The following is a 23,321-nucleotide window of genomic DNA, read 5'->3' on the forward strand; positions in this document are numbered from 1 at the left end:
GTGTAAGAAAATTCCCAAATAGTAACAACAATTTCATATTGTTGCTTATCAATTCATTCCTTCAGACAATTAGCAAACAATAACTTAGCACTAACCATGGGCCAGGTACCATAACTAGACAACAGGATCATAAGGATGATAAGATACGGTTCCCAAGCTCAAGAAAATCGCATTCTAGAAAGGATGGCAAAAACGCAGTAGGTCAGTCATAATACAATTGTAAATGAATGCTTGAGACACAAACATGAAGAGCTATGTTACCAGGTGGAATGAGAGGAGTGTCGACTGTGGGCATGTGGAATGTACCACTGTGGAGCACAGAGAAAGAGAAAGGGAATGCACACAGCCTGAGCACCTGTCGGGCACTGAGGCTAGGTGACAGTTATTTAGACAGAGCAGTGGGCTCTGGGGACGGCCTGTCTCATAACTGTGCTCTGTCACTTACTACCTGGGTGGGTTAGGCAAGTCACTTAGAGATTCTTTTTCTCAGTTTTCACATCTGTCAAGTAAGTGCTAAATAAAAATTGGCCATTATGTTATTGATAGGTTACCCCATCCATCCTTTAAAAAATCCTATGAGGTAGGTATTATTTTCTCTATTTTACAGATGAGATCATTAAAGGTCAAAGAGTTTAAGTAACTTGTCCAAAGTCCTATGGTCATCAGTTGACATTTGTTGTGTGTCTACTGTGTGCAGGAATTGTGCCAGATGATTTGGGTATTTCATATTTACCCACACAACCACAGTCTGATGTGACTACTATTACTAACCCGACTCTTCAGAGGAGGAAGGTGAGGTACAAAGAATGCAAGTAAGCTGACCTTTGAGAATAGGGGTCTAGATTCTAAGGTAGAGGTCGGCCACCTTTTTCTATAAGGAGCCAGACAGTAAATAAATATCTTTGGCTTTTGCGAGCTATATTGTCTAGGCTACAACTAGTGAGAAAGAACCACAGACAACATGCCAACCCACAAGCAGAACTGTGCTGCAAAGAGCTTTTATTTATAAACAATGGAATTTAAATTTCATATACTTTTTACATGTTGTAAAACAGATATTCTTCTGATTTCTTGCAACCATTAAAAAACGTAAAAGCTATTCTTAGTTTGTGACTGGGCAAAAACAGGTGGTGGGCTGGTTTTAGCCTGCAGGCCAGGGTAGTTAGCCGATCTGGTTCTAGACCCCATTCAGTTTGATTTCAGAGCCTGGTCTCTTCACTATTAGGTATATAGCCCAGACTCAAATCCAAATCCCTGTCTTTCCAAAGCACATTCTCTTTCTCATAAATGATCCTACTTTTGAGGAGTATTTGAGGAGGATGGTAAAGAATTCAGAATGCACACAGTCTTAGAATGGAATTCAACTCAAGGTTGGAACACTTCCCTGCTGTTTTTGGTGATGCCTTATAGTCACTGTAAGAAGTAGTTTCTATGGAAACTGACCTGGTCTCCCTGCCTCGGTGATCCTTGTTTAAATTTCCTTCCTGACCAAAATATGAATGTAGAGCTGGGAACCCCTCGCTATGTTCTCATCTATCCTCTCAGCCATTTTGTGTTTGGGATTTCTGATACGCCAACTTTACACAGAATTTATTTGTTAACAGACCAGAAAATTGAATGAACACTGTTTATGAAGGTCATCATTTTTTGGTTATACTCAGAGTTCTTAATGTATGAAATAGAATGCAGATGGTACTATTTTCTCTTTTGCTGCATCTTCAAGTTTAGTTACTGTAATTTAATAGAGTAACTAAAAAGGGGGGTTGGCAAAGAAACCTCCTTGGAAATGTAGGGAGTAAACCAGAAATTTTTTTTGCTCTCTCCTCTAAAGAGAAACCTCATTCATGTTAAAAAAAAAAAAAAAAAAAAAAGGCAAACCAGGATTGCAGGTCTGTAATCAGTTTTCAAATTACAGAAGATGTTGTCCATTGTTGCGAAATGGGGTTCTGACAAGAAGTCAATCAGGTGTATTTGCTGCATCGATTAGCACTTCAGCGGCAGAGCGAGAGGGCGAGCCTTTACCCAGGGCTAGCTCTCCAGGGACTAGATAAGCTCCTATACTCAGAAGCATCCACTCCACTCAGACGCTGAGCTCTGTTTACTCTCCCAAAGCAAGCAGAAGATTCACTGAGGCCCTCCAGGTTTGAGAAGAGGCTGAGAACCCTTCTGTTGGGAGTGAGACTCAAATCAGACTGAGGTGAGTCAAAGGAGCAAGACCCAGTGGACAGGGCTTTCTGAGTCCAGACTCTCTGTCCGGGTCCCATTTCAGACTCTGCCACTTACCAACCACCATGTTGCTTAACTTCTTAATTTGTAATTTTTTTTCATCTACAGAGTACAATAATAAAAGTATTTGCACAATGGGGTTCTTAGGAGAATTAAACATAATAAATGCAATGGCAAGTGTTTAGCAGTGTCTAACAAAGGAACGTGTGCAAAATGGATGGCAAACATCAAACATGCCGTAGTGCCAGCAACAGCCCAGCCTCATCCTAAGGGAGATGGACTAGAATTCCCATGTAGCAGCTGAGCTGTGGAGGTAGGACCTACTGTTCAGGGATTCAAGAGGCAAAGGAAGGGCTTTCAGTTGGGCTGAGGAGGGAAGGCCATATGAGCTGGGGTCTTCTCTGAGCTGGTCTCTTAAAAGGTGTACAGAGTCTGACCTGTGGAATGCCTGGTCTTGCTTTGGGTGAGGAGGCATGCTCTGTTTCTCAAGGGGACAGGGTTCTGGTAAGGGAGGATCTAATGCTGGGCTGGGTTGGAATCTCTCTTCAAAGAGCCTGAGTACCAATCGGAAGTTCCTGCCTCCACAGTTCAGCTGTTGCATCGTTATGTGGGAATTCTAGTCCATCTCCCTTCACTCATCCGTAACCTAATGTATCATGAACCTGCCAATGATGTGAAACTACTGTTTCCACAGCTCAGCAGACACAGTTCTCATCTTGGAGTGCTGGGCTCCTGTACACAGATCAGCTCAGAAGGCCGGCTGGGACTCTCGCAGGTCCTTTGGTCCCACTGCACACATGAACACACTTTTTAAGAAGCTATTCCAATGACTGCCCTCAGTTTACAAATGGCCAAACAGATGCCAGCAGAGGCAAAGGGGACAACTCAGTGTTTCGTCCACTCATACAAGGCTAAAAGAAGCCCGGGGATAAAAATGATTCTTGGGAAAATAATCTCTCTCACAGATCAAGCTGATGGTTACAAGAGGGGGTGGAGCAGGGTGGGAAAGATTATAACCCAGTAGTTTTAATACCAGGCTTACCTTGAATCTACTAAGATACCTGCCATCTTTGAAATACACAGCAGGGAAAAGTAATTAGGTGGCTTTTTACGACTCTCTATAACTACTATGAATTAACAGGAGCACCATGGAGAGAATTCTTTTTATGTCCTGGCATATATCTTTTGGTGAAAGCAGAACTAGCATTTATCCTGAATCTGGAATCTTAGTTACTTCACCCCAGCCCTGTGCAAACATCATCTAGCAGACAGCAAAATGAGAGGCAAAGACAGTTACAGCTCTTCTAATTTGTACCTATCCAGAAAAAAACCAACGGTTCCTGGCATTTACTTCTGTTTCCTCTCTATTCCCACTCCAACTAAAGTATGAGAAGAGTCATTTAGCTGAGAAAGCTGAAAATCTTCTTGTAGTGAAAAGTAAGGGTTTCTTCATGGGAAAATTTGCTACATTTACAAAGGTGCTCTTTGGACTTGCACTGACAAGGATGAGACTCTCCCCTGGGTGAGTCATTCCTATAAGCATGGTAACAACATCTGCAGAGCACTTTCGAGTTCAATTTTAAACAAATGCTTTCAGTTGCATCATATTGGAGCATGACAACTGCTCTGTGAAACAGGTATGAAGCAGTAAGACTATTTTGCCCATTTTACAGTTGAAGAAAAGGAGGCTCAGAGTTGTTAAAAGTTCCAAGAACGTACAGCCACACCATAAACTTCTATCTCTGGGTTTTAAATTTCACTCTCTTTCCAGCAATTAACATTTTTGCAGGGCATTTTACAGTTTTCAAGGCATTTCTGACATGCATAATATAATTCCATCTGTAGTGCAGTATGGACTATTTGCAAATGAAAAAATATTTACTTCCAGAACATTTGTATAACCTGACAAGATAACACAGCTCACAAGTGGAATTAACATTGAACTTGAATTTCCTCCACTGATCCTTTACTGATTCAAGCACTAGTTCTCCTTCTAAGCTGTTTTATTTGTCCCCTCACAGTAAAAATCCTTCTTAAATGTTAAAATCCACTTCCCTTCCAGCCCTAGTTATAAAAGTATCCTGAAGATGGCAAGTTTCCAAGAAGGTCTGGGGAAGGGAGATGATGGGCCAATCTGACATGGCCTCAGCGCATCACTTTGTGACCCACCGTCTTGCTGCCTCTGTGGGTCTGCAGTCAGAGTTGAGGAGTACAGCCTGGTGCAACGGTGGGAACAGGAGCCCAGTGACTCTTAAGGAAGCACACCTTAGTCAGAGAAAGAGTTGGCGTTCATCTTTTACGGCAAGGAATATAGGTAAAGGCAAATAGCTGGAGAAGAAAAACATGGCCATGGCCGGTTAGTCGTTATTCCCCACAGCCTCTCTAGTAAGAGTGCAGAGCTGCCATAACAACACCCAACAGGTTTTGATGGGGGGCAAAGGAAGTGTAGATCATACCGCAAAACAGGCATCGTGAAGGGGTCACATTAAGTCACATTTGGACAAGACACAACATGTACTAAGGTACTAGGAGATCCCAGGTGAAGAGGTTGCTCCGTCCCCTCCCTGAACTTTGACCCAGTGGGGGTTAGAGAAAACAAAGTTCCAGGCTTCCATGCTCAAAAGTCAGAACAAGGACAGGTGTGTGATGTTAACATGGAGAAACATGTTGCAGACAAGCAGCAAATGTAGAGTAAAATTTGACTTTGGAATTAAAAAAAAAAAACCCAAAAACTTAGGTTCAGCCCTATCTGGGTGGCTCAGTTGATTGGAGCATTGTCCTGTACACCAAAAGGTTGCAGGTTCAATCCCCGATCAATGTTTCTGTCTCTCTGTGTGTCTCTCTCTCAAACCAATAAACATATCTTCAGGTGAGGATGAAAAAACAAACAAACAAACAAATAAAAAATCCAGATTCAAATCTTCGATCCCTCACCTTGGGCAAGGTTCTTAACCTCTCTGTGACTGGTTTCCTTATCTGTAAACTGAAAATAATATGGCAGCTCAAACCTCTTAGCACTCACTGTGTGCCAGGTACCAACCTCGGTAGTTTACACATATGACTTAATTTAATCCTCTCAACAGCCCTTTGAGGATAGTTATCATTATTTCCAATACCAAACGAGTAATATGGGTTACAGTGAAGTTGAATAATATGGGTTACAGTGAAGTTAAATAACATGTCCTAGATAACATAGCTACCTCCCATATAAAACTGTTTTGAGAAATAAAGGCTAGTCTACTTAGGTAGCTGGCACTTAGTAGAAGACCAGTAAGTGACAGCATCAGCTTTGATTGTTTTTAATATTCCTATAATGGCCAGCTACAATTCATTTACGAGCCTCTTACTTCTTTGGATATTTCAAACAGGCTGCTGGTGGGCCATTTGTCTTTCCTGGCTCTACATTTTGTCTAGCCACTTGATTCTCTTAAACTATTTACACACAGGGGCAGCCTCCTCCCAGATTTGTTCCAATGCTGCCAACAAGTGCTTAATCCAAATAATGCAAGATGTATGGCATTCTTTTATTTGAGTTGATTCCAATGTGTCAGCAGATATGAATTGCAACATAAAATAATTACACTTGAAAGTGAAATGCAGGCCTAAGGATTCTGGTTGGCTATTTTTTTTTTTTTTTGAATGCCAGTAATTTCTGAAAGACTGGATTTATTTAGTGCCTCCCCCCACCCCACACTCTTGAGCACTTAAGAGACCTCAGTATCTAGGAATGCCATTCTAGCTACCGTTATTACAAAGTACTTTATCAATTACCCTGACAGTTATTCATACTACACATGAACATACTTTATAGTTGTCACATGTGCTCCATAGACAAGGTAATAAAACACATAATGCATCTTTCTTATCAGTAAATCCTAATGGCTTTTACAAGCCAGGGGCTCTTGAATGGGGGCCTCTTAGAAGTGTGACAGAACAGAAGTAACTTGAATTTATATATAAACAAATTAATGGAGTCTTTAATGCAGCACAAGAAGGGGGTTCCCACAAGGAAGATTAGCAATTAGGGCAGAAAGAGGCCTATTAAATCTTGTCCATCCCCAACCATGTGGGCTGGTCCCTGTAGCAAAACCCCCTTTCAGGTTAAATTACCTAAGAGACTGGGATTCCCTCACAGCCCTTGGGAAAGAACTGATTGCCCAATCAATCTCCCCGTTCCAATGCTTTTGGTTACGTGGAAAGAGGTTGGGAAAAATAATAAAGCAAATGAAAAGTGAGTGTATCCCAGGGAAAGTCTTATATCAGCCTTGTTTCCTGCCCTTCCTTTCCCACCTTCTTTCCTGTCTTCAAAAATAATTTTTAATGTAAAAGCATGAAATTTCAGGTTTATTTATCTGCATCTACCTTCTCTGGTTCTCACTAACAATGTGTGGGAAGTGAAGGCAAACGGGCTGGCACAATGAAAACATTCTGATTTGGAAGTTAAGAACATCTGGGTGTCCATGCCGGCTTGGACATGTACTAACTGTATAATCTTAGTGAGGTCACTGCTCCCCTCTGAGGTTCCGCATTAACACAATTAGAATGTATTAGTCTGATATAGAAATGATGGACAACTTCTTCACTTATTAATTTTTCAGCTTTTTTGTTTTTTAGGTGAGTACCTACTTGCAGACATGCAAACTGTGTGCCTTGCACTGAAAGAACACTGGTGAAAACCCACGGTCCCTGCTCTCAAGGGAGCATAAGGTGTTAGAAAGTATACTGTTGTGACACACCTGATTGTAACACAATGTTATTGTGATGAAATATGCAACATAAAAACGACCATGTTAACCTTTATTAACATGTTGCGTACCAGGGTGTTTAAATGCCTTTTAGAAATAATGAGAATTCTCGCCGTCCGTACGCAATGTGTTAAGTGCACAGTTCAGTGGCATTAAGGACATTTCCACTGTTGTGCAACCACCACCACCAACCTCTTCCTCGTCCCCAACTGAAACTCTGACCTATTAAACACGTACTTCTCCTTCTCTCCATGGCATCCCCCCAACCACCATTTGTCTCTGTGAATTCGATTACTCTAGGAATCTCATGTGAGAGAAATCATATAATAGTTGTCTTTTGGGGACTGGCTTACTTCCCTAAGCATAATGTCTTCAGGGGTCCCCCATGTTGTGGCATGTGCCAAAATTTCCTTCCCTTTTAAGGCTGAATAATATTCTGCTGTATGTATACACCCCATTTTATTTACCCATTCATCCACTGATGGACTCTTGGGTTCCTTCCACCTTTTGTACAATGCATTTTAGTTAATATTTTAACAAGTCTAGTCAAGATCACTAACCTAGATTCCTGGGGGGAAGGGGCCTAAGCACAGTGGCCTGTAGGATAAACTGGAGTCAGCAAGATAAAGGAAGGGTGAAGAGACAGTGGGCAGGACAGAGGCCAGGGAAGAAAGCTCTGGGCAGAGAAAGGAAACCAAACAAAAACATACCATGTGCCAAGGCCAAGAAAGACTGGCGTGGTTTGACCTGACAGGGGTTCCCTTTGGTTGTGGTTGTTTGCTCCCGTTCTGACACGATCCTTACTGTGATTCTGCTCTCTGCACAGTATCTCTGTGTTACATCTCTATTTCACCTACATTCCCTGTATTAATCAATTAAAAATCATCTGCTCCTTTAATTAGAGTGATTCTGTTTGCTTTCCTCTTCAGGTTATTAATACGGAAGCTCACAGGTATGAACTTGAAGTCAGGCAACCGCGCTGTGATCTTGCTTATCACACTGTCGCATAATTGGTTGTTTACTCAGCTGCTAGGCTGTGGGTCCTGTGGAGGAATGGAGTTTCTCTGCTTCATCTTCGTGCTTGATAAATATTTGATAGAAGAATTTAATCTTTACAGATGAGTGTCAGGAAAAGAAAAACAAGACTTGTCCAAGGTGCTGATGCCAGCTCTGGTTTTTACAGATGGAATTTTACACTCCCTGGAATTGTGAACTTCAGCTCTCCCAGTGATATTCATATAGTTTCATAAAAAAGAACTAAAAGCCAAGGAGGATTTGTGCAGAAAGTTCTCTGAGGCTAGAGAAAAGATGTTTAAGGTGCATCCCGTTCTCAACTAGAAGACCTTACCCAGGTGGCAGGAATACAGGTGCTGTTCTGGGCAGAAGAGCAAACTGATGAGTACCATGGATAGATACTGGAGCTATCACGAAGGAGGCTACCTACCGTAAAATCAATATTTCAGATCTCACTAGGTCTGAATTTGTGCAGCACCTAGGCTGCTTCCTTTGCTCAATAAACCTTATCTCTATCAATTATACAAAGTTATTAGAATGAAGAACATCAAAAGAGTTTATTCATTCATAAACATCTGTTGAACACCAACTTTATTCTTCTCCTATGACAAGAATAATGGACATCATCAACGAGGACTTGTTGGTAAGAAACTTTAACATGCATTCTCTCTCCCTGAATTATTGCCAACAGACCTCTGAAGAAGACCATAGCTGTTGCCATGATCATGTAATAACTGAGGAAACTTGGGTTCAGAGTGGTGAAATGACCTGCCCAAGACTGTAGAGCTGTGTAAGGGGGAATGTACATATAAATACATTTTAGTCTCCTTGAAAGCCAAAGATCAGAAATCTTAAAATCATAATGATTAAGGTTTTTCCTCTTGGCGATATTTATACATACATGGAGAATTGGTACTATTGCCCTAAATATAGGCCAGAGAAAGTGTATGACCAAGGGCAAAATAGTGGTTGACAGGTAACACCTTCAGAATTAATAAGTCAAACTCTGTGAGAAATCCCATTTCAGCCAATTCTCAATGCTCTTTGGCATCATTCAGATTTGTAGGTAAAGCCACAGGACCATGATTCTCATCAGTATAAGACACTCTACAATTATACTGCTGCCCTATAATGACTATCATGAGCAGATAAAGAAATTAAGACAAAGGCATTTAAACTAAAGTTTAATATGAAAAAGATTAAAATTTTATTTTAATTTTTAAAAAAACCTTAAAAAATATTTTATCTATTTATTTTGAGAGAGCGGGGAAAGGAGAGAGAAAGAGAGGGAGAGAAACATCAATGCGTGGCTGCCTCTCATACGCCCCCAACTGGGGACCTGGCCTGCAAACCCAGGCATGTGCCCTGACTGGGAATCAAACTGGTGGCCCTTTGGTTGGAAAGCTGGACTCAATCCACTGAGCAACACCAGCCAGGGCTAAAAGTTTATTTTTAAAAGATATAGTAATACTCCATGCTGACAATTATATAGTGAAACAGATAATACAACTTTCTAGAACATACAATACTTTGACCAAAATAAAAATATTAACATACATGTTGACCTATTAACCCTGTAATTTCACTGAAGGAAATAGTCATAGATGAGTATAAAGATCTGTTCAAAGATGCAGATACTTACAATATGGTGTTTATTACATTTTACTCATATGCTAGAATGCTTTATAGTGACCTAAATGATGTGAAGTAAAATATTTTTTTAAAGATGAAGATGAGGAAACATGTATGTTACAAGGCAACATGTATAATATAATTTCAATTTTGAAAAAAAATATGGTATGTAAAGAAGATTGGTGGTATATACATCAACATAATTATTGGGTTCATGTCTAAGTGATGGCATTTCAGGTCATTTGTATTTCTTCTTTTCAACTTTTCTATAATAAATATTTGCTACTTTTTATAAATAGAAAAGGCATCAAATATAAACAAGGACTAGGCTCCATCCATTATCACTGTGTGACTTGGGGCCAGCCATTATCCTTTCTGAGACCCAGGTCTATCACCAATAAAACTGCATGTGCAATACGTATCTTGTAAGCTTAATGTGAAACCAGTTACAAGGGGAAAAAAGTGAAAGTTTTTGCAAAATTACAAAGACATTCTCAAACACGAGATTCTTTTTATCACTGTTTCAGATGAAGAAGTTTTTATTAAGTGCTAGGGTAGTTGTACCATAGGCTACTGATGAGTGGGAAAAAGCATAAGCAAAACTTTGACAGCACAGAAATAGACATGAAAGAGTATGTGTGTCTATTCATGTGGGTGGACGCATCACACTGCACTGAGTCCTGAGATGATGCATTTCCATATCTGAGCCTCAGACACTCTCCTAGGACCCATTTATACACAAGATGAAGTATCTTCTCCTCAAAAGTGAGGTTATGACTGTCTTGAGTTTAGGCAATTGACAGTACAATCTTTATTTTCTAAATTTTAAATATATAATTTCAAAACGGTCTGCACATCTCCTAGACATCATAAAAAATTCAGACCTCAGTCTCTGGAGGTGTAGGCATTTTGTATTTAAATATTAAGGCCATGCTTCCCTGGTAATTTCTTGCAGATTTGAAATCTCCTGATTTTCTAAATAGTTTAGCAACTCAAATCCAGTCTGGCAGCCAAATCCCTGAGCTGTGCGACGGAGGCAGCTGGAGGAAGGCTGAGTGCCGCGGGGATCCCAGCGGAAACGTTTGGCTGAGGCCACCGCAGAGAGCCGTCTGCAGCAGAGACAGCTGTACACCGTGTCGGAGGGCGGGCTCACCGCGCAGACTGTGAGGCTGCAGGCTCGGCTCAGGCTGTCAAGTCACTAGCCTGTCCTCAGTGCCTACAGCACCTCTGTTCTCCTCCAGCCCCCATGTCCGTGGCTCCCACCAGTCGAATGGAGTTAGTAATACCTATAGTTCATAGTGTGATTGGAAGGACCGAGTGAGACAGTTTGAGTAATTCATACAGCACGCCAGCTCTGCGAGACTAACCTGTCTCTCGTCCTTTGGATCACCATGTGCTTGTATTGCTCCAGGCCCCAGGGTGCCCAACAGTCAAAATTCTGAGGGGTGGACCCCAAAGGTTCCCAAAAGGGGCTCCCACTCTTGGGAAGCACTCTCCATTCTGGAAGTGCACAAGATGGGTAGAAGAAGGCAAGAATTTCTGTCCTTCAGAACTTACACAGTAATATTAATATAGTGCATGAAACATAGTAGATGCTTGATAAACTTGAGTTCCTTTCCTTCCCTTCAATTAGATCCCCCCGCCCCCTCAATTTACATGGCATACTATCCTCCTTTTATTGCAGGTTATACTTTATGTCTTACACATAGTAGGTACCTCATAATGTCTTTGAAAAATACATATGGTAATAGAGAAAAAGTGACTATATCTGCATGCACGTGAGAGTAGGAGAGAAAGGATGAGGGAAAAGATCAAGGCACACTGGATGGCGAAAACAAGGAAAAACAGTTGCATATGTATTAAAGATCATCAGTGACACAAGAAGGTGAGATTAAATACGTATATGCAATCTTTAACACATTTTTGTCCAACCTATTCATCTAGAAGTTACAGGAACCAGGAAGGACAGATACGGCTGGAATAAATGGGTTGTATTACTGGAGGCCACCAGCAGAGGGGATGGAGCTGTCATTTTCTCTCAGGGAGATAACCATGATAGAATATAGATGCCAGCCACAGTGGCCCAAGGTTCTAGGTGGACACGGCTTGACAAGGAGGTGAATCACAGGCTGCCTGACTTCTGCAGGGAGGATCGGTGCAGTTCCACAAATAGATACTGGGAAGTTACCATGTGCCAGAAGGTGGGAGATACAAGAACGACCAAATCATGGACCCCCTGCCTTCAAATTACTTGGTCTAGCATTTTTGTTTGTTTATTTGCTTACAATTCTCCCCAGCTCTCATATTTGCAAGTAAGCAAGGCATACAGATGTTCCTAGTATATAGAAAAGCTGGAAGAGGTGCTAGGAAGAAGTAGTGACTTGAGTCTACAATAGAAAAATGTGAGGGCATTAGGTTTAGCTCACTGTTACTACTAGAATTACATAATTATAATCATTAACTAAAGCAAGTGATAAAAAGGTAAACCAGGAAATCACTGAAATGGTTTGTTCTAGGTAACATCAGTGTAAGGCACACTCACACACCAGTTTCCCAGATTTGACCGGCAGACTGGTGGCATGAAATAAAGTGGGGGACAGAGCACCTCTTATTGAGACATCTTGGCAATTCCCCACACTTCTCTGAACCTCAGTGTCATCTTGTAAAAAAGAGAGATAATATCTCTATTTTGTACTATCACTGTAAAGATAGGCTAGTTAATTATGGCTCTCATACTCCAAAGGAGAACACTGAGCCACTAAGGTTCAGTGATTTTATAAAAGTATGAAATGACATATATGTAAAGCAATTCCAACAAGATCTGGGACAAAAATAACTGTTTTCATTATTATTATCATCACTATTGTCATTGTCATTTTTATCATTATAGTTCAATCTGCACTCTTGGTAACTGAGTGACAATTCAAATTCAAGTTGACTGACATCAAACACAGACTGCTTGCCATGACACAGGTCACTTAATACATAGATTCCACCACGTACCTTTCTCCAGACAGAACCTCTCCCCTGAGAGGTGAATCTTAAGGCTCTCACCTTGATCCAATCTCTCACTTTCTATAACACACATTCCTTCATTGTCCCCAGAACTATTAATGCTGCTCCATCTAAGGCTGCCACAGAGGACCTATCAGTGCTGTACTTAATTACTGTACCACCATGTTGATACATACAGCTCTGGTAAGGAGTGCCTTTGCAGAAATAGAAGCACCTGTTAAATAACCAAGGCACCATCATCGAAAATGAGCTTTAAATTAAAATTTAAAATAAATGCATGAGACAGAAAAATAATAAACAGTAGACCCCATATGAAGCAATCAGTCATCAAAATAAAAGCAGAGACACTCAAACGAACAGCTCTGATTTATCAAGTGTAACGGCTTCTGGAATTTGGATGAGATTTTTCAGAAATGCCTTTCTCCATTACTCAGTTGACCCTCAAAACTACAGGAAGCTCCCAGAGCACGTTACTATTTGTGATTTACAATGCACATATGTCATAGGCCCTCTTGCAAGGACACAGAAAGTACAGTAGAAAAATGCCATAACCTTGCTTGATTTTTCTCTTTTTCCGGAGCACTTGTTACTTTCGACCAGAGTATATTAGTTAGGTATGTCTATTGTTTCCTCCCTGTCTCCTCACATCAGAATGCAAACTCCACAAGTAGGGACATTCTCTTTATTCCCCAATGTACACACAACCCTCAGAATGCTCCTTGGCACAGAGCAGGTACTCAATGAGTATTTGTTGAATGAATAAATGGATAAAAATGTGAGTAGGACTAGTCAAGTGACCTAACCTCCTTGAGGCTCAGTCAACTAATCTGTAAAATGGGGATAATAATATATAACTAATAGATGGACTGCAAGAATTCAATGACAAAAATATATGTGAAGCACTTAGCAAAGTGTCTGACAATTAGTGCTCAATAACTAATACAATTCCTCAGAGCCGAATACTTATCTTCAAGGTTTATAAAAAGTACTTCGATATGCACCCCGAAAGTCAGCCACCAAAGAGCAGTTACCAAGGGCCCAGAGATAAAGAACCTCCCCGAGCTCATGCTCACTCCTCCTCCTCTCCCAGAATGCTCATCATGGTGTCAGAATGAGAATGTTAGAAGATTCCGTAATAATCATCCAGAGCAGAGCCAACAAACTATATAGCTCATGGGTCAGCTACTGTTTTTATAGATAAAATCTTATTGGAACTCAGACAAACTCACTTGTTTACATACTGTCTGTGGTGGTTTTCTCATTCTAATAGCAAAATTAAACAGCTGCAAGAGACCACACAGCTCACCTTATTTACTATCTGGATGTTTAAGAAAAAGTTTGTGGAACGACCCTGAGTTTCCAGATGACGACACAGAGTGACAGAAAATAAGTATATTTAGGCTCTGAAACTCTGAGACCAAGTGGCTCACACACCCCTTCTGAGGTCCAGATAAGAGCTGACAAACCTTCAGCCAGAGGACTGGTCTGCATGACAACCACAAGGGCAGACTGACTTCGCCCCTGGAGAGCAAATGAATGGCCATTTTCTTGCCAGAGGCCCTAACGGTGCCCTTGAAGGGGAGAAGCAGCAGTACCAGGACTGTAAACAACATGGGCCTAACCACCATGCACGCTGGGGTCAGTTCCCAGCTCTGCAGTCTGTGGGACATTTGGCCTCATGCAAGTCCCTTAACCTCTCTGGGTCTCGGTTTCCTCATGTGTTAAATGGGAAAAATAATACTTTCTTAGTTGAGTTCTTGGGGGATTAAATTTAAAAAGGCTAAGCACGTGAAAGCAGGTAGCACAGAAAATATTACCACCTTAAAGACCAACATTGATTTAAAAAAATAATTCCTTATAGGACAGATAGATGTCTGAGTTTACCCCAAACCTGCTTGAAAAGAAGTCATGGTTTCACTCTCCAGGGTAATGTGAACATCCTTTTCCCCCCCGTTATGAGTTATCCTGTCTAAATTATCTTACAGAGGCAGCTTCCTGACAGTTCCAATTTCTAAAAATATGTTGGTTTTGAACTATAAATTGATTTTCTTAATGTGATAAATTAAAATCCAATATCATCCAACAAGGCACTAAACATACAGAGACCCAATTTTTCCACTTAGACATTCAGTCTCTTTGATATTAAAATGGCTGTTGTCAGGCAGGTGGGAGCCTGAACATTGAAGAGAATGAACAAAGAGGATGGAGATAAGATAGAAGGGAAAGACTGTAAAGAGAAAAGCAAAGCAAAATAAGAAGGTGGAGGAAGGAAAGAGAACTCTTCCTACTTCCTGTTTTGTGAGCATCAGAGAGTGATGTTTAAGCCTAGGCAGATTGCACATAATTTGCTGGGAAGCCTTGGGCCAGCACTTCTCTTTGGATTCTAGGTTTCCTCCTTTGTTAATAAATGAGTTAGTGGATGCACACGGGACCTTCCATTCCTGATGTCCTGGGTAACTCTGACTCACAAATGAACTCTTTCAATACTGACTATGCATGTGGAAAAACTGGTATCTTTGGTATGTAGCATCTTGGGCTCCATTATCTGCCCCAGACCATTAGCATTTCATTATAAGTTGATTTGCTCTTCCTTCTTTCCTCTCTTTCATTCCATCCATCCCTGACTGCCTTCCCTCCTTCCTTCAGTGTCCAGTTAGCATCACTGTCACATGCCAGGCCCTATACAACACCTTGCAGACATAGTAATGGGTGAGACAAGGTATCCTGGCAGTATGCAGGCCGAAGGAAGTGTGAGTCAACTCCTTATAATACTATGATGATGTGCTATGAGAAAAGTGAGAAGAGGATGCATTAAGAGTATCACAGAGGGACTTCTTAATTCTGCTGAGAAAATATGAACCACAGAGGGGACAATATAGCTTACAACATAATATTATTTAACACCTAGAGCTTTTATTATATCAGACACTATTCTAAGTCTTAAAGGATTGAATTAAATACTCAGTTAGTCTTGTACTAACCCTAAACATACTTTCATTCTTTCTATCTGTAGATGAGTAAAAGAGGCACCAAGTCATTAAGAAACACTACTTTATAAACATACAGCTGGTCAAGAGTAAATCCAAGGCAGTCTGAATCTTGAATCCATGCTCCTTCCACTACGTCCACTATCTGGTACCAGTACCATACTGGTGAGGAGTGCGGACTGTGGATTGAGAAAGACCCGACATGAATTCTGCTCAGAGGATAAAACGTGGAAGCACTTACTTCAGTGAAACACCTGGGCTTGATGGATGATAACCATTGTGCTGTGTTGCTGTTGTTATTATTGTTGACATGACTGAATCCTGAGAAAGAAGGCCATGCTCACTGGGTAAAAAGGGCAAAGGACATTCAAAGTGGAGAGGTCACCTTGGGCAAATCATGAAAGTTGGGCAGTGAGTGAATGGTGTGCACAGGAAACAGCAAAACAGTACCCCCAGCATTCTGTTTATCCACTGATGATAACCCCTGACCTGCCACCTATAGCTGGTCAGGGTGTGCACTGCATGGCTCTACGTGGAAACAGTCATAGCATAGTCATCAACAATGCGTATAGTTACTGCAATAGTTTCCCAACAAATGACAATGAGTCACAAAGAAAGAAACATTTTCTTCATCTGCACAATGGCACCTTAAAAATTAAGGGTGACCTACAGTCACTGTACCTATGTCTCTGTATATCTAGTGCAGTGTAAGGACCACAGAGTATACTGAGCAATAACTGCGGCTGCAATGAACATCGTTCCATCAGAAGTCTTTGGTTTGATGTTCCAGGCCTTGCAGTCTGGCCTCCGCCTACCTTCCAACTTATCTTTCACTGGTAGCAATCACACATCCTCCTACACAGACCCACTGACATCTCACTCTTCCCCAGGCCTGGCCTCCTTCACGACTTCCTACTGGAGAGTCCTAGTCAATGCTCCCCTTACTGGGCTGGGCACTGGTTCCCTACATCTCCAACTTCAAACCCTGACCAGTTTTCAAGGTTCAGCCCTTTCTTTCTAAATCAGTCCACATTTTTTTCAAATGGAAGAAATCATTTCTTCTTTGGAATTCTCATGGTAATTTTATCTCTTTTTCTTATTGTATTCATTATTATTGCTGTGAATTTTAGTTCTTCATATATGTCGTACCTCCTATAAGTTCCTTGAAGGAAAAGTTTCAGACTGGTTCACCCCCACTCACCAAGCAAAATGGAGAATTCAGTATTATGGATAAGGTTCAAAAATATCTTGCTTATATGTAAAATAGAGTGAGGTTTTAGATTCAGGTAATTATAAACAGATTTTTCATCTACATGAATGTCTATTAAGACATTAAAAGTCATATATCAAAGGAACTTTTTTCGTTGTGTGTGACTGTCCTGTACATTGCGAAGATTTAGCATCTTTTGTTCCTAGTAAGTTGTCTCATTACCAGCCTTCCCCCAGAAGACTGTCACCACCAAAAATGCCTAAGCAAATTTCCCAAACACTCATCATGGGGACAGAACCAGCCAAGACTATCCGGAACAAAAGAAAGAAAAACAAGCTTAGGAGCTATAAAATGTGAATTTGAATTCAGTTCCTGCTACACATAGTAGCCATGACCAAGCCAGTTACTCTACCTGTACCTTAGTTGACTCTGTGTAAGGTGGGTTAATAAAAACCTCCAAGAGTTGTTTGGCTGTTAAATGAGACAAGATCCACAAAAGATTTCTATAAATCATACAGTCCTGCTTATAGGCTAGTCATTTATATGGAAAAAGCTTATATGGAACTAAAAAACACCCTAAATAGCCACAGAAACATTTACAAAGAAGAAAGTGGGAGGTATCGTGCTCCCCAATTTCAAACTATACCACAAAGCTATAATGATCAAACAGTACGGCACTGGCATAAAAACAGATATACAGATCAATGGAATAGAATAGAGTCCAGAAATAAATCCTCACTTATATGGTCAACTAATCTATGGCACAGGAGGCAAAATCACCTGATAGGATAAAGACAGTTTCTTCAATAAGTTGTGCTGGGAAAATGGGGCAGGTACAGTCAAAAAATGCAATTGGACTACTTTCTTACACTATATACAAAAATAAGCCCAAAAAGTGTTAGACTTAAATGTAAGACCTGAAACCATAAAACTCCTAGAAGAAAATATAGGAAGTAAGCTCTTTGACATCAGTCTTAGCAACATCTTTTTGGACATGTCTCCTCAGGCAAGGACAACAAAAGAAAAAACACACAAGTGGGACTACATCAAACTAAAAAGTTTTGCACAACAAAGGGAACCATCAACAAAACAAGAAGGTATTTGCAAATGATACATCTGATAAAGAGTTAATAGCCAAAATATATAAAAAACCCATAAAACTTCACACCAAAAATAAATAAATAAACAAATTTGATTTAAAAATGAGCAGAGAAACTGAATAGACATTTCTCCAAAGAAGACATATAGATGGCTAACAGACATCGGAAAAGATGCTCAACATTACTCATCATCAAGGAAATACAAATTAACCACAATGATATACTACCTTACACCTGTCAGAATGGCTATCATCAAAAAATAAAAATAAAAATATCAAATGCTAGTGAAGATGTGGAGAAAAAGGAACCCTCATGTACTGCAGGTGGAAATGCAGATTGGTACAGCCACTACAGAAAACAGTATGGGGGCGGGGGGTCCTCAAATAATTAAAAATATGTGTGTAGCTGCCATACAACCCAGCAATCCCACTTTCGGGTATTTACCTGAAGAAATCTAAAACACTAATTCAAAAAAACATATCACCAGTCTTGTGAGAGTCATGTACACTGTTTCAATGGCTCCCAGGATGACAGGGACGTCCGCAGACTCCCAGGACCCAGCATCCTGCTCTACAGCTCCTTCATTATCCTCCCTGCCTTCCTCCCTAGGACCGGTTTCCTTTCCTCTTCCACTGCTGCTCTCCCCAGACCATACTCAAAACATCTAGTTAGAATAGAAAGGAAGAACAGTCCTGTTATTTATTTATTTATTTATTTTTATGAGATACAGATAAGGTGACATCTGGTTTCCATTGAAAAATAAATTATTAAATCAGCCCTAAAATTTAAGTGCAGCCATTATATTTTAGACATCATTACCTCTCTATCATGATGGACAATATTCAATCCTGGGCCACCCCCCATATCTCCCCTGCTGTGCCCTGCATATTCTGTATATATTTGCCAATTCTCAAGCAATGTCAATTTTTTGTGCAGTATCACTGAGTATCTACTATGCAGAAGGCTAACTAGATAGATAACAGTGATGAACAAAAAGATACAGCCTATTCATCTGTGTGTTTATAGAGGTGCTCAGTGAATAGTTCCTCAAGGGAAGAATGAATGAGCACACAATTTTTTTGGTTTTAAACAGTTGTGCATTTAAAAACACAGCTTTCTTTTCCCTGCCTTGCTCATCTGATCCTCTCCAACTCACTCATCCACTGCCAAGTCAGTGAGCCCTTTTCTGTAAAAACCTTCTTCAATATTCTAGGCAAAGCCCAGTCTCGATGCCCTGAGTCCTGACAACTTTATTCACACCTGTGTCTTAGCAGCTGTCAAATGTGTGAGTCAGGTTTTACCACCAAACTGTGACCACTTCAGGGGCAAGGGCCACACATTAGAGATCTGCAGCTCCTCAGAAAACAGAGCATCACATGGCACAGAACAGGCACCCAACATGCTGCTGCCAAACGAGTATTGGTTCTACTGCCGACGTTCTGTCCCCCAGACAGTCCCAGTTGTAACGCCGCCCCTTTTATGTTCACTCAGGAAAGCTCACCACAATGACAGTGAATAATGGTGACAATAACACAGGGTTATTAGTGAATCCATTCTAATATATATAAAAGAAAATCATTTATAAAATTTGTTATTTCTGTGGTCTGAATATTTATGCACCCCCCCTCCATTCATATGTTAAAATTCTAACTCTGAAGGTGGTGTTATTAAGAGGTGGGACCTCTGGAGATGATTAGGTCATGAGGGTGGAGTCCTCATGAATGGAACAAGTGCCGTTAGAAAAGAGGCCTTAGAAAGCACTCTGACCCTTCTACCAGAGCAAAAAGGTACCATCCATGAAGAAGTGGGCTCTCACAAGACACCAAATGTGGTGGGGCCATGATCTTGGACTTTCCAGCTTTCAGAACTGTGAGAAATAAATGTTTATAAGCCATCTAGTTTATAGTATTTTTGTTAAAACAGGTATATAAGTAGTAGTAGTATTTTGATAGAATCAAGGATTCTATAACCAACTAACTACATTTGAATCTAGCTCTGCTACTTATTAGCTGTGTGACTTAAATTATTTGGCCTTCAGTTTTCTCATCAATAGAATGGTGAGATTAATACCACCTATACTTCACTGAATTGTTATAATGTATATAGAATTGCAAACATAATATTGCCAAATCAGTGATGCCTAACCCAAATAAACAAGCAAAATTCACGTGTGATTGTGGCAACAAGGTATTTCATCATCTTGAGAAGCTAATGCAGACCACTGTCCTCTATCCTGAGAGGTAGACTTATTTTAGGGTCCTGCACTACTTATGATTTTTATGGCATAAAATTATAATAACTCTATAGAATAAAACTGTAATTGGAGATAAGCAAGTTCAATAGATTTGGAGTTGGAAGATCTATTCTGAGTTTACAGCCAAGTCAGGGAAACTTCCAGAGCCTGTTTCCTTATCTGCAAAATAAACATGACATCAATTTTTCCTTGGTGTCCATTGGTCTGATTTGAGGACGTACTAACATATTGATATGAAAGTATTCCTGATTTGCTACTGCTCCTACTATTATTAATAACAATGAATTTACATATGACATTCCCTGCCTTCTCACTGATTCCTTTGACATACTACCAATACCTAGTGTCTAAAAACATGAACAGCTTTCAATATTGACTTATTCCTGCAACATGCTAATAATAAAACAAACTTTACTCATATAAGGATTGAGATCAGGAACCCTTTGAAATTCAAGACAAGGTGTAAATTGCTGCAAAGGGTCTCTTTAATTGGAATCAAAACATTTTTTGACAGCTTTTGGATTTTAAAATTCTAGCTATTGTCACGTTGTGCAAATGTTTCTTTTCTTAGTTTGAAAAAAAAAGTGCAGTAAAGCTTGAGCAGACATACTTTAGACATGATAAACAACTAAAAATAGTCATTTCAAATGACAACGACCCAGTTTTCCATTTCTTTGATATTTAGGACAGAACACATCACTTAGACTCTAATCCTGTACAATCCAGTTGGTCCCCTGCTGGGCAATGTCCAAAGTTTAGAAATATGTTCCTGCTCATAATCTCCAATGAAGATTTTGAAAAACCTCCATTTATCTGAAGATAAAACATATTTATAGGAATAACTTTAAGAGAGACGCAGAATTTTAAAACTAGTCTCGGTTATTGCCTTAGCTGTGACTTTGTTCAACACCTCATTTCCACTCAACTCCCTTCCTAAATTCGCCATCATATGTTTGTTGCTTGAATACTCCCAGCAATGGTGAACTCACTTGCACAGAAGGCGTTCCACCTAATTGTTCAACAGCTGTGACTGGTACAAAGTTCTTCTCACTCATAAACTGAAACTGCTTCCTAGAAACTTCTATTACCGGTTTTGGTTCTATTCCTTGAGTCACACAAAACAAATCCCCACCTTCTTCTACCACACAACTTTTTGGAGAGGTGAACACTATTATTATGGGTGTCCTGTCCCCTAAGATCTCTACTTCAGGCTTAAACGTGTTCAGTCTGCTCCATCAGCTTTCCCCAGACTTCTGTTCAGGCATATTGACAAGATAATGTTGCAAAAAGCAGTGCTACAGAGGCCTGATATTAATCAAACAGAACCAACGTAGTCTAAGCCAGACAGAAAACAGTCAGCTCTGCCTCCATCCTGATTCTCCACTAGGGATCTGACATTTTTTTCCACAAAGCCACATGGCTTTGGGCTGAAATAATGATTTTACTGTTGTTCTCTCTTTGTGTCCAGCTGAAGAATCAAAACAAGTATTACAAGGTTAGGTGGTATCTTCTTTTGTGGCTAGCTAAGCTACCCTTGAGTGAGGATTTGGTTAAAGGTAAAAAATATAAACTACCCCTCTTCATTAGTTAAAATTGGGTCATTAGGACTTTAATTATCTGGGTACAGCCTCTTTGATGGCAGGGTACATGATGGAATAACAAAATACGTTCCCAAAATATGAGATAAAGTATCTGATACTCTGCCTCTCTCCTGTCTCTTTGGTTAAGCCAGTTGTCATGGTGATGGGCAGGTGTGGAATCGGGAGAGAGTAGAGATTATGACATAAAATTGGGGCATATGAATCAGTTAGGCTTGATCCATATTATGTGGCTCCCTCCCGTAAAGGATGCTAAGGAATCCATATCCTCCAAGTTTCTGTGAGTCCAAAGCTCTCTGCCTCCTGTGTGTTATCCGGGATCCCAGGAAGCCCGTGTCTTGGTTGAGAAGTCTTGCTTGGCTCAGCATAGTTTCTTACTCTCCCAACTGCCCTGGTCCCCCTTATCAGCACATTCTTTGATTTGCCTACATCCTTTGTAAAATGTGTGGTTCAAAACTGAGCATAGGTCTCCAAACTACAGCCTTCCCAGGAAAAGGAAAACCATACTTCCATAAGGCAGAAGAGGCTTACATTAGGCCCTTCACCTTGCAGCATTCAAGCTCCTTTACTACAGATGCTTACATCTTCATTCCAAACTCCCTCCTACCAAGGTACCCCAGGCAGATAGATTCACCTTTCTCTCCATATAGAAGTCAATTGCATTGATTTTTGACTCAGGCCATCTAGTGGCTAAATCCCAGTCCCACCTCCAACATGCTGGGGAAACTTGGCAAAGTCCCCTACCCTGAGAGGTAACAGGCACTGCGGTTAAGTGAAAAGACTTATGAGCTAGACTGCCTGGGTTCTAATCCTGTCTCCACCACCACTTACTTTCGCAAGTTAATGAATGTTTCTCTCCTTGATACCTTCAACTATACAATGCAGGGTTAATACTACATACCTCATAGGGTTGTTGTGAAGGTTAAATGGATTGGTACTTAAAAGAATTTACAACAATGCCTGGCACGTGTTATATGCTTGCTGAAGTAGCTATTAGTATTATTATTACCTAATAGGACTGTTATGAGGATAAAACTGAATAATGTATGTAAAGTGACTAATATGTACCTAGTACATAATATGTACTCAATAAATTGAAGTTACCATAAGCTGCTTTTACTGTGGTAAAATATAAATAACATAAACTTGACCATTTTAACCAACCATTTTTAAGTGGTTCAGTGGCAGAGAGTATAGCCACATTGCTGAGCAACCATCACAGCCATCCACCCAGCTCTGTTTCCTTCTTCCCAAATTTAAACTTTGTACCCATTAAACATTAAACACTAACTCTTCATTACCCATTGCCCCCAGGCCCCAGCAACCACCATTTCACTTTCTGTCTCTTTAAATTTGACTCCTCTTGATAACTCATGTAAGTGGAATCCTACAGAATTTATCTTTTTGTGATTGGCTCATTTCACTTTGAATAATGTGTTCGAGGTTCATCCACGGGTTAGCATGGGCAGAACTTGCCTCCTTTCATTGATGGATATTATCCCATTGCTTGTATATATCACATGTGATTTATCCATTCATC

At 40.3% G+C, this 23,321-nt stretch overlaps 1 protein-coding gene across 1 annotated transcript in view; it reads right to left on the reverse strand.

The window, feature by feature from the left end:
* DAB1 (DAB adaptor protein 1) overlaps positions 1-23,321 on the reverse strand; it is a 284,836-nt gene that overhangs the window by 103,887 nt on the left and 157,628 nt on the right. The gene's annotated exons all lie outside the window — the stretch shown is intronic.

This window comes from Furipterus horrens, unplaced genomic scaffold (assembly GCF_987537825.1).
Source record: "Furipterus horrens unplaced genomic scaffold, mFurHor1.1.pri manual_scaffold_3, whole genome shotgun sequence".
Classification (NCBI taxonomy): domain Eukaryota; kingdom Metazoa; phylum Chordata; class Mammalia; order Chiroptera; family Furipteridae; genus Furipterus; species Furipterus horrens.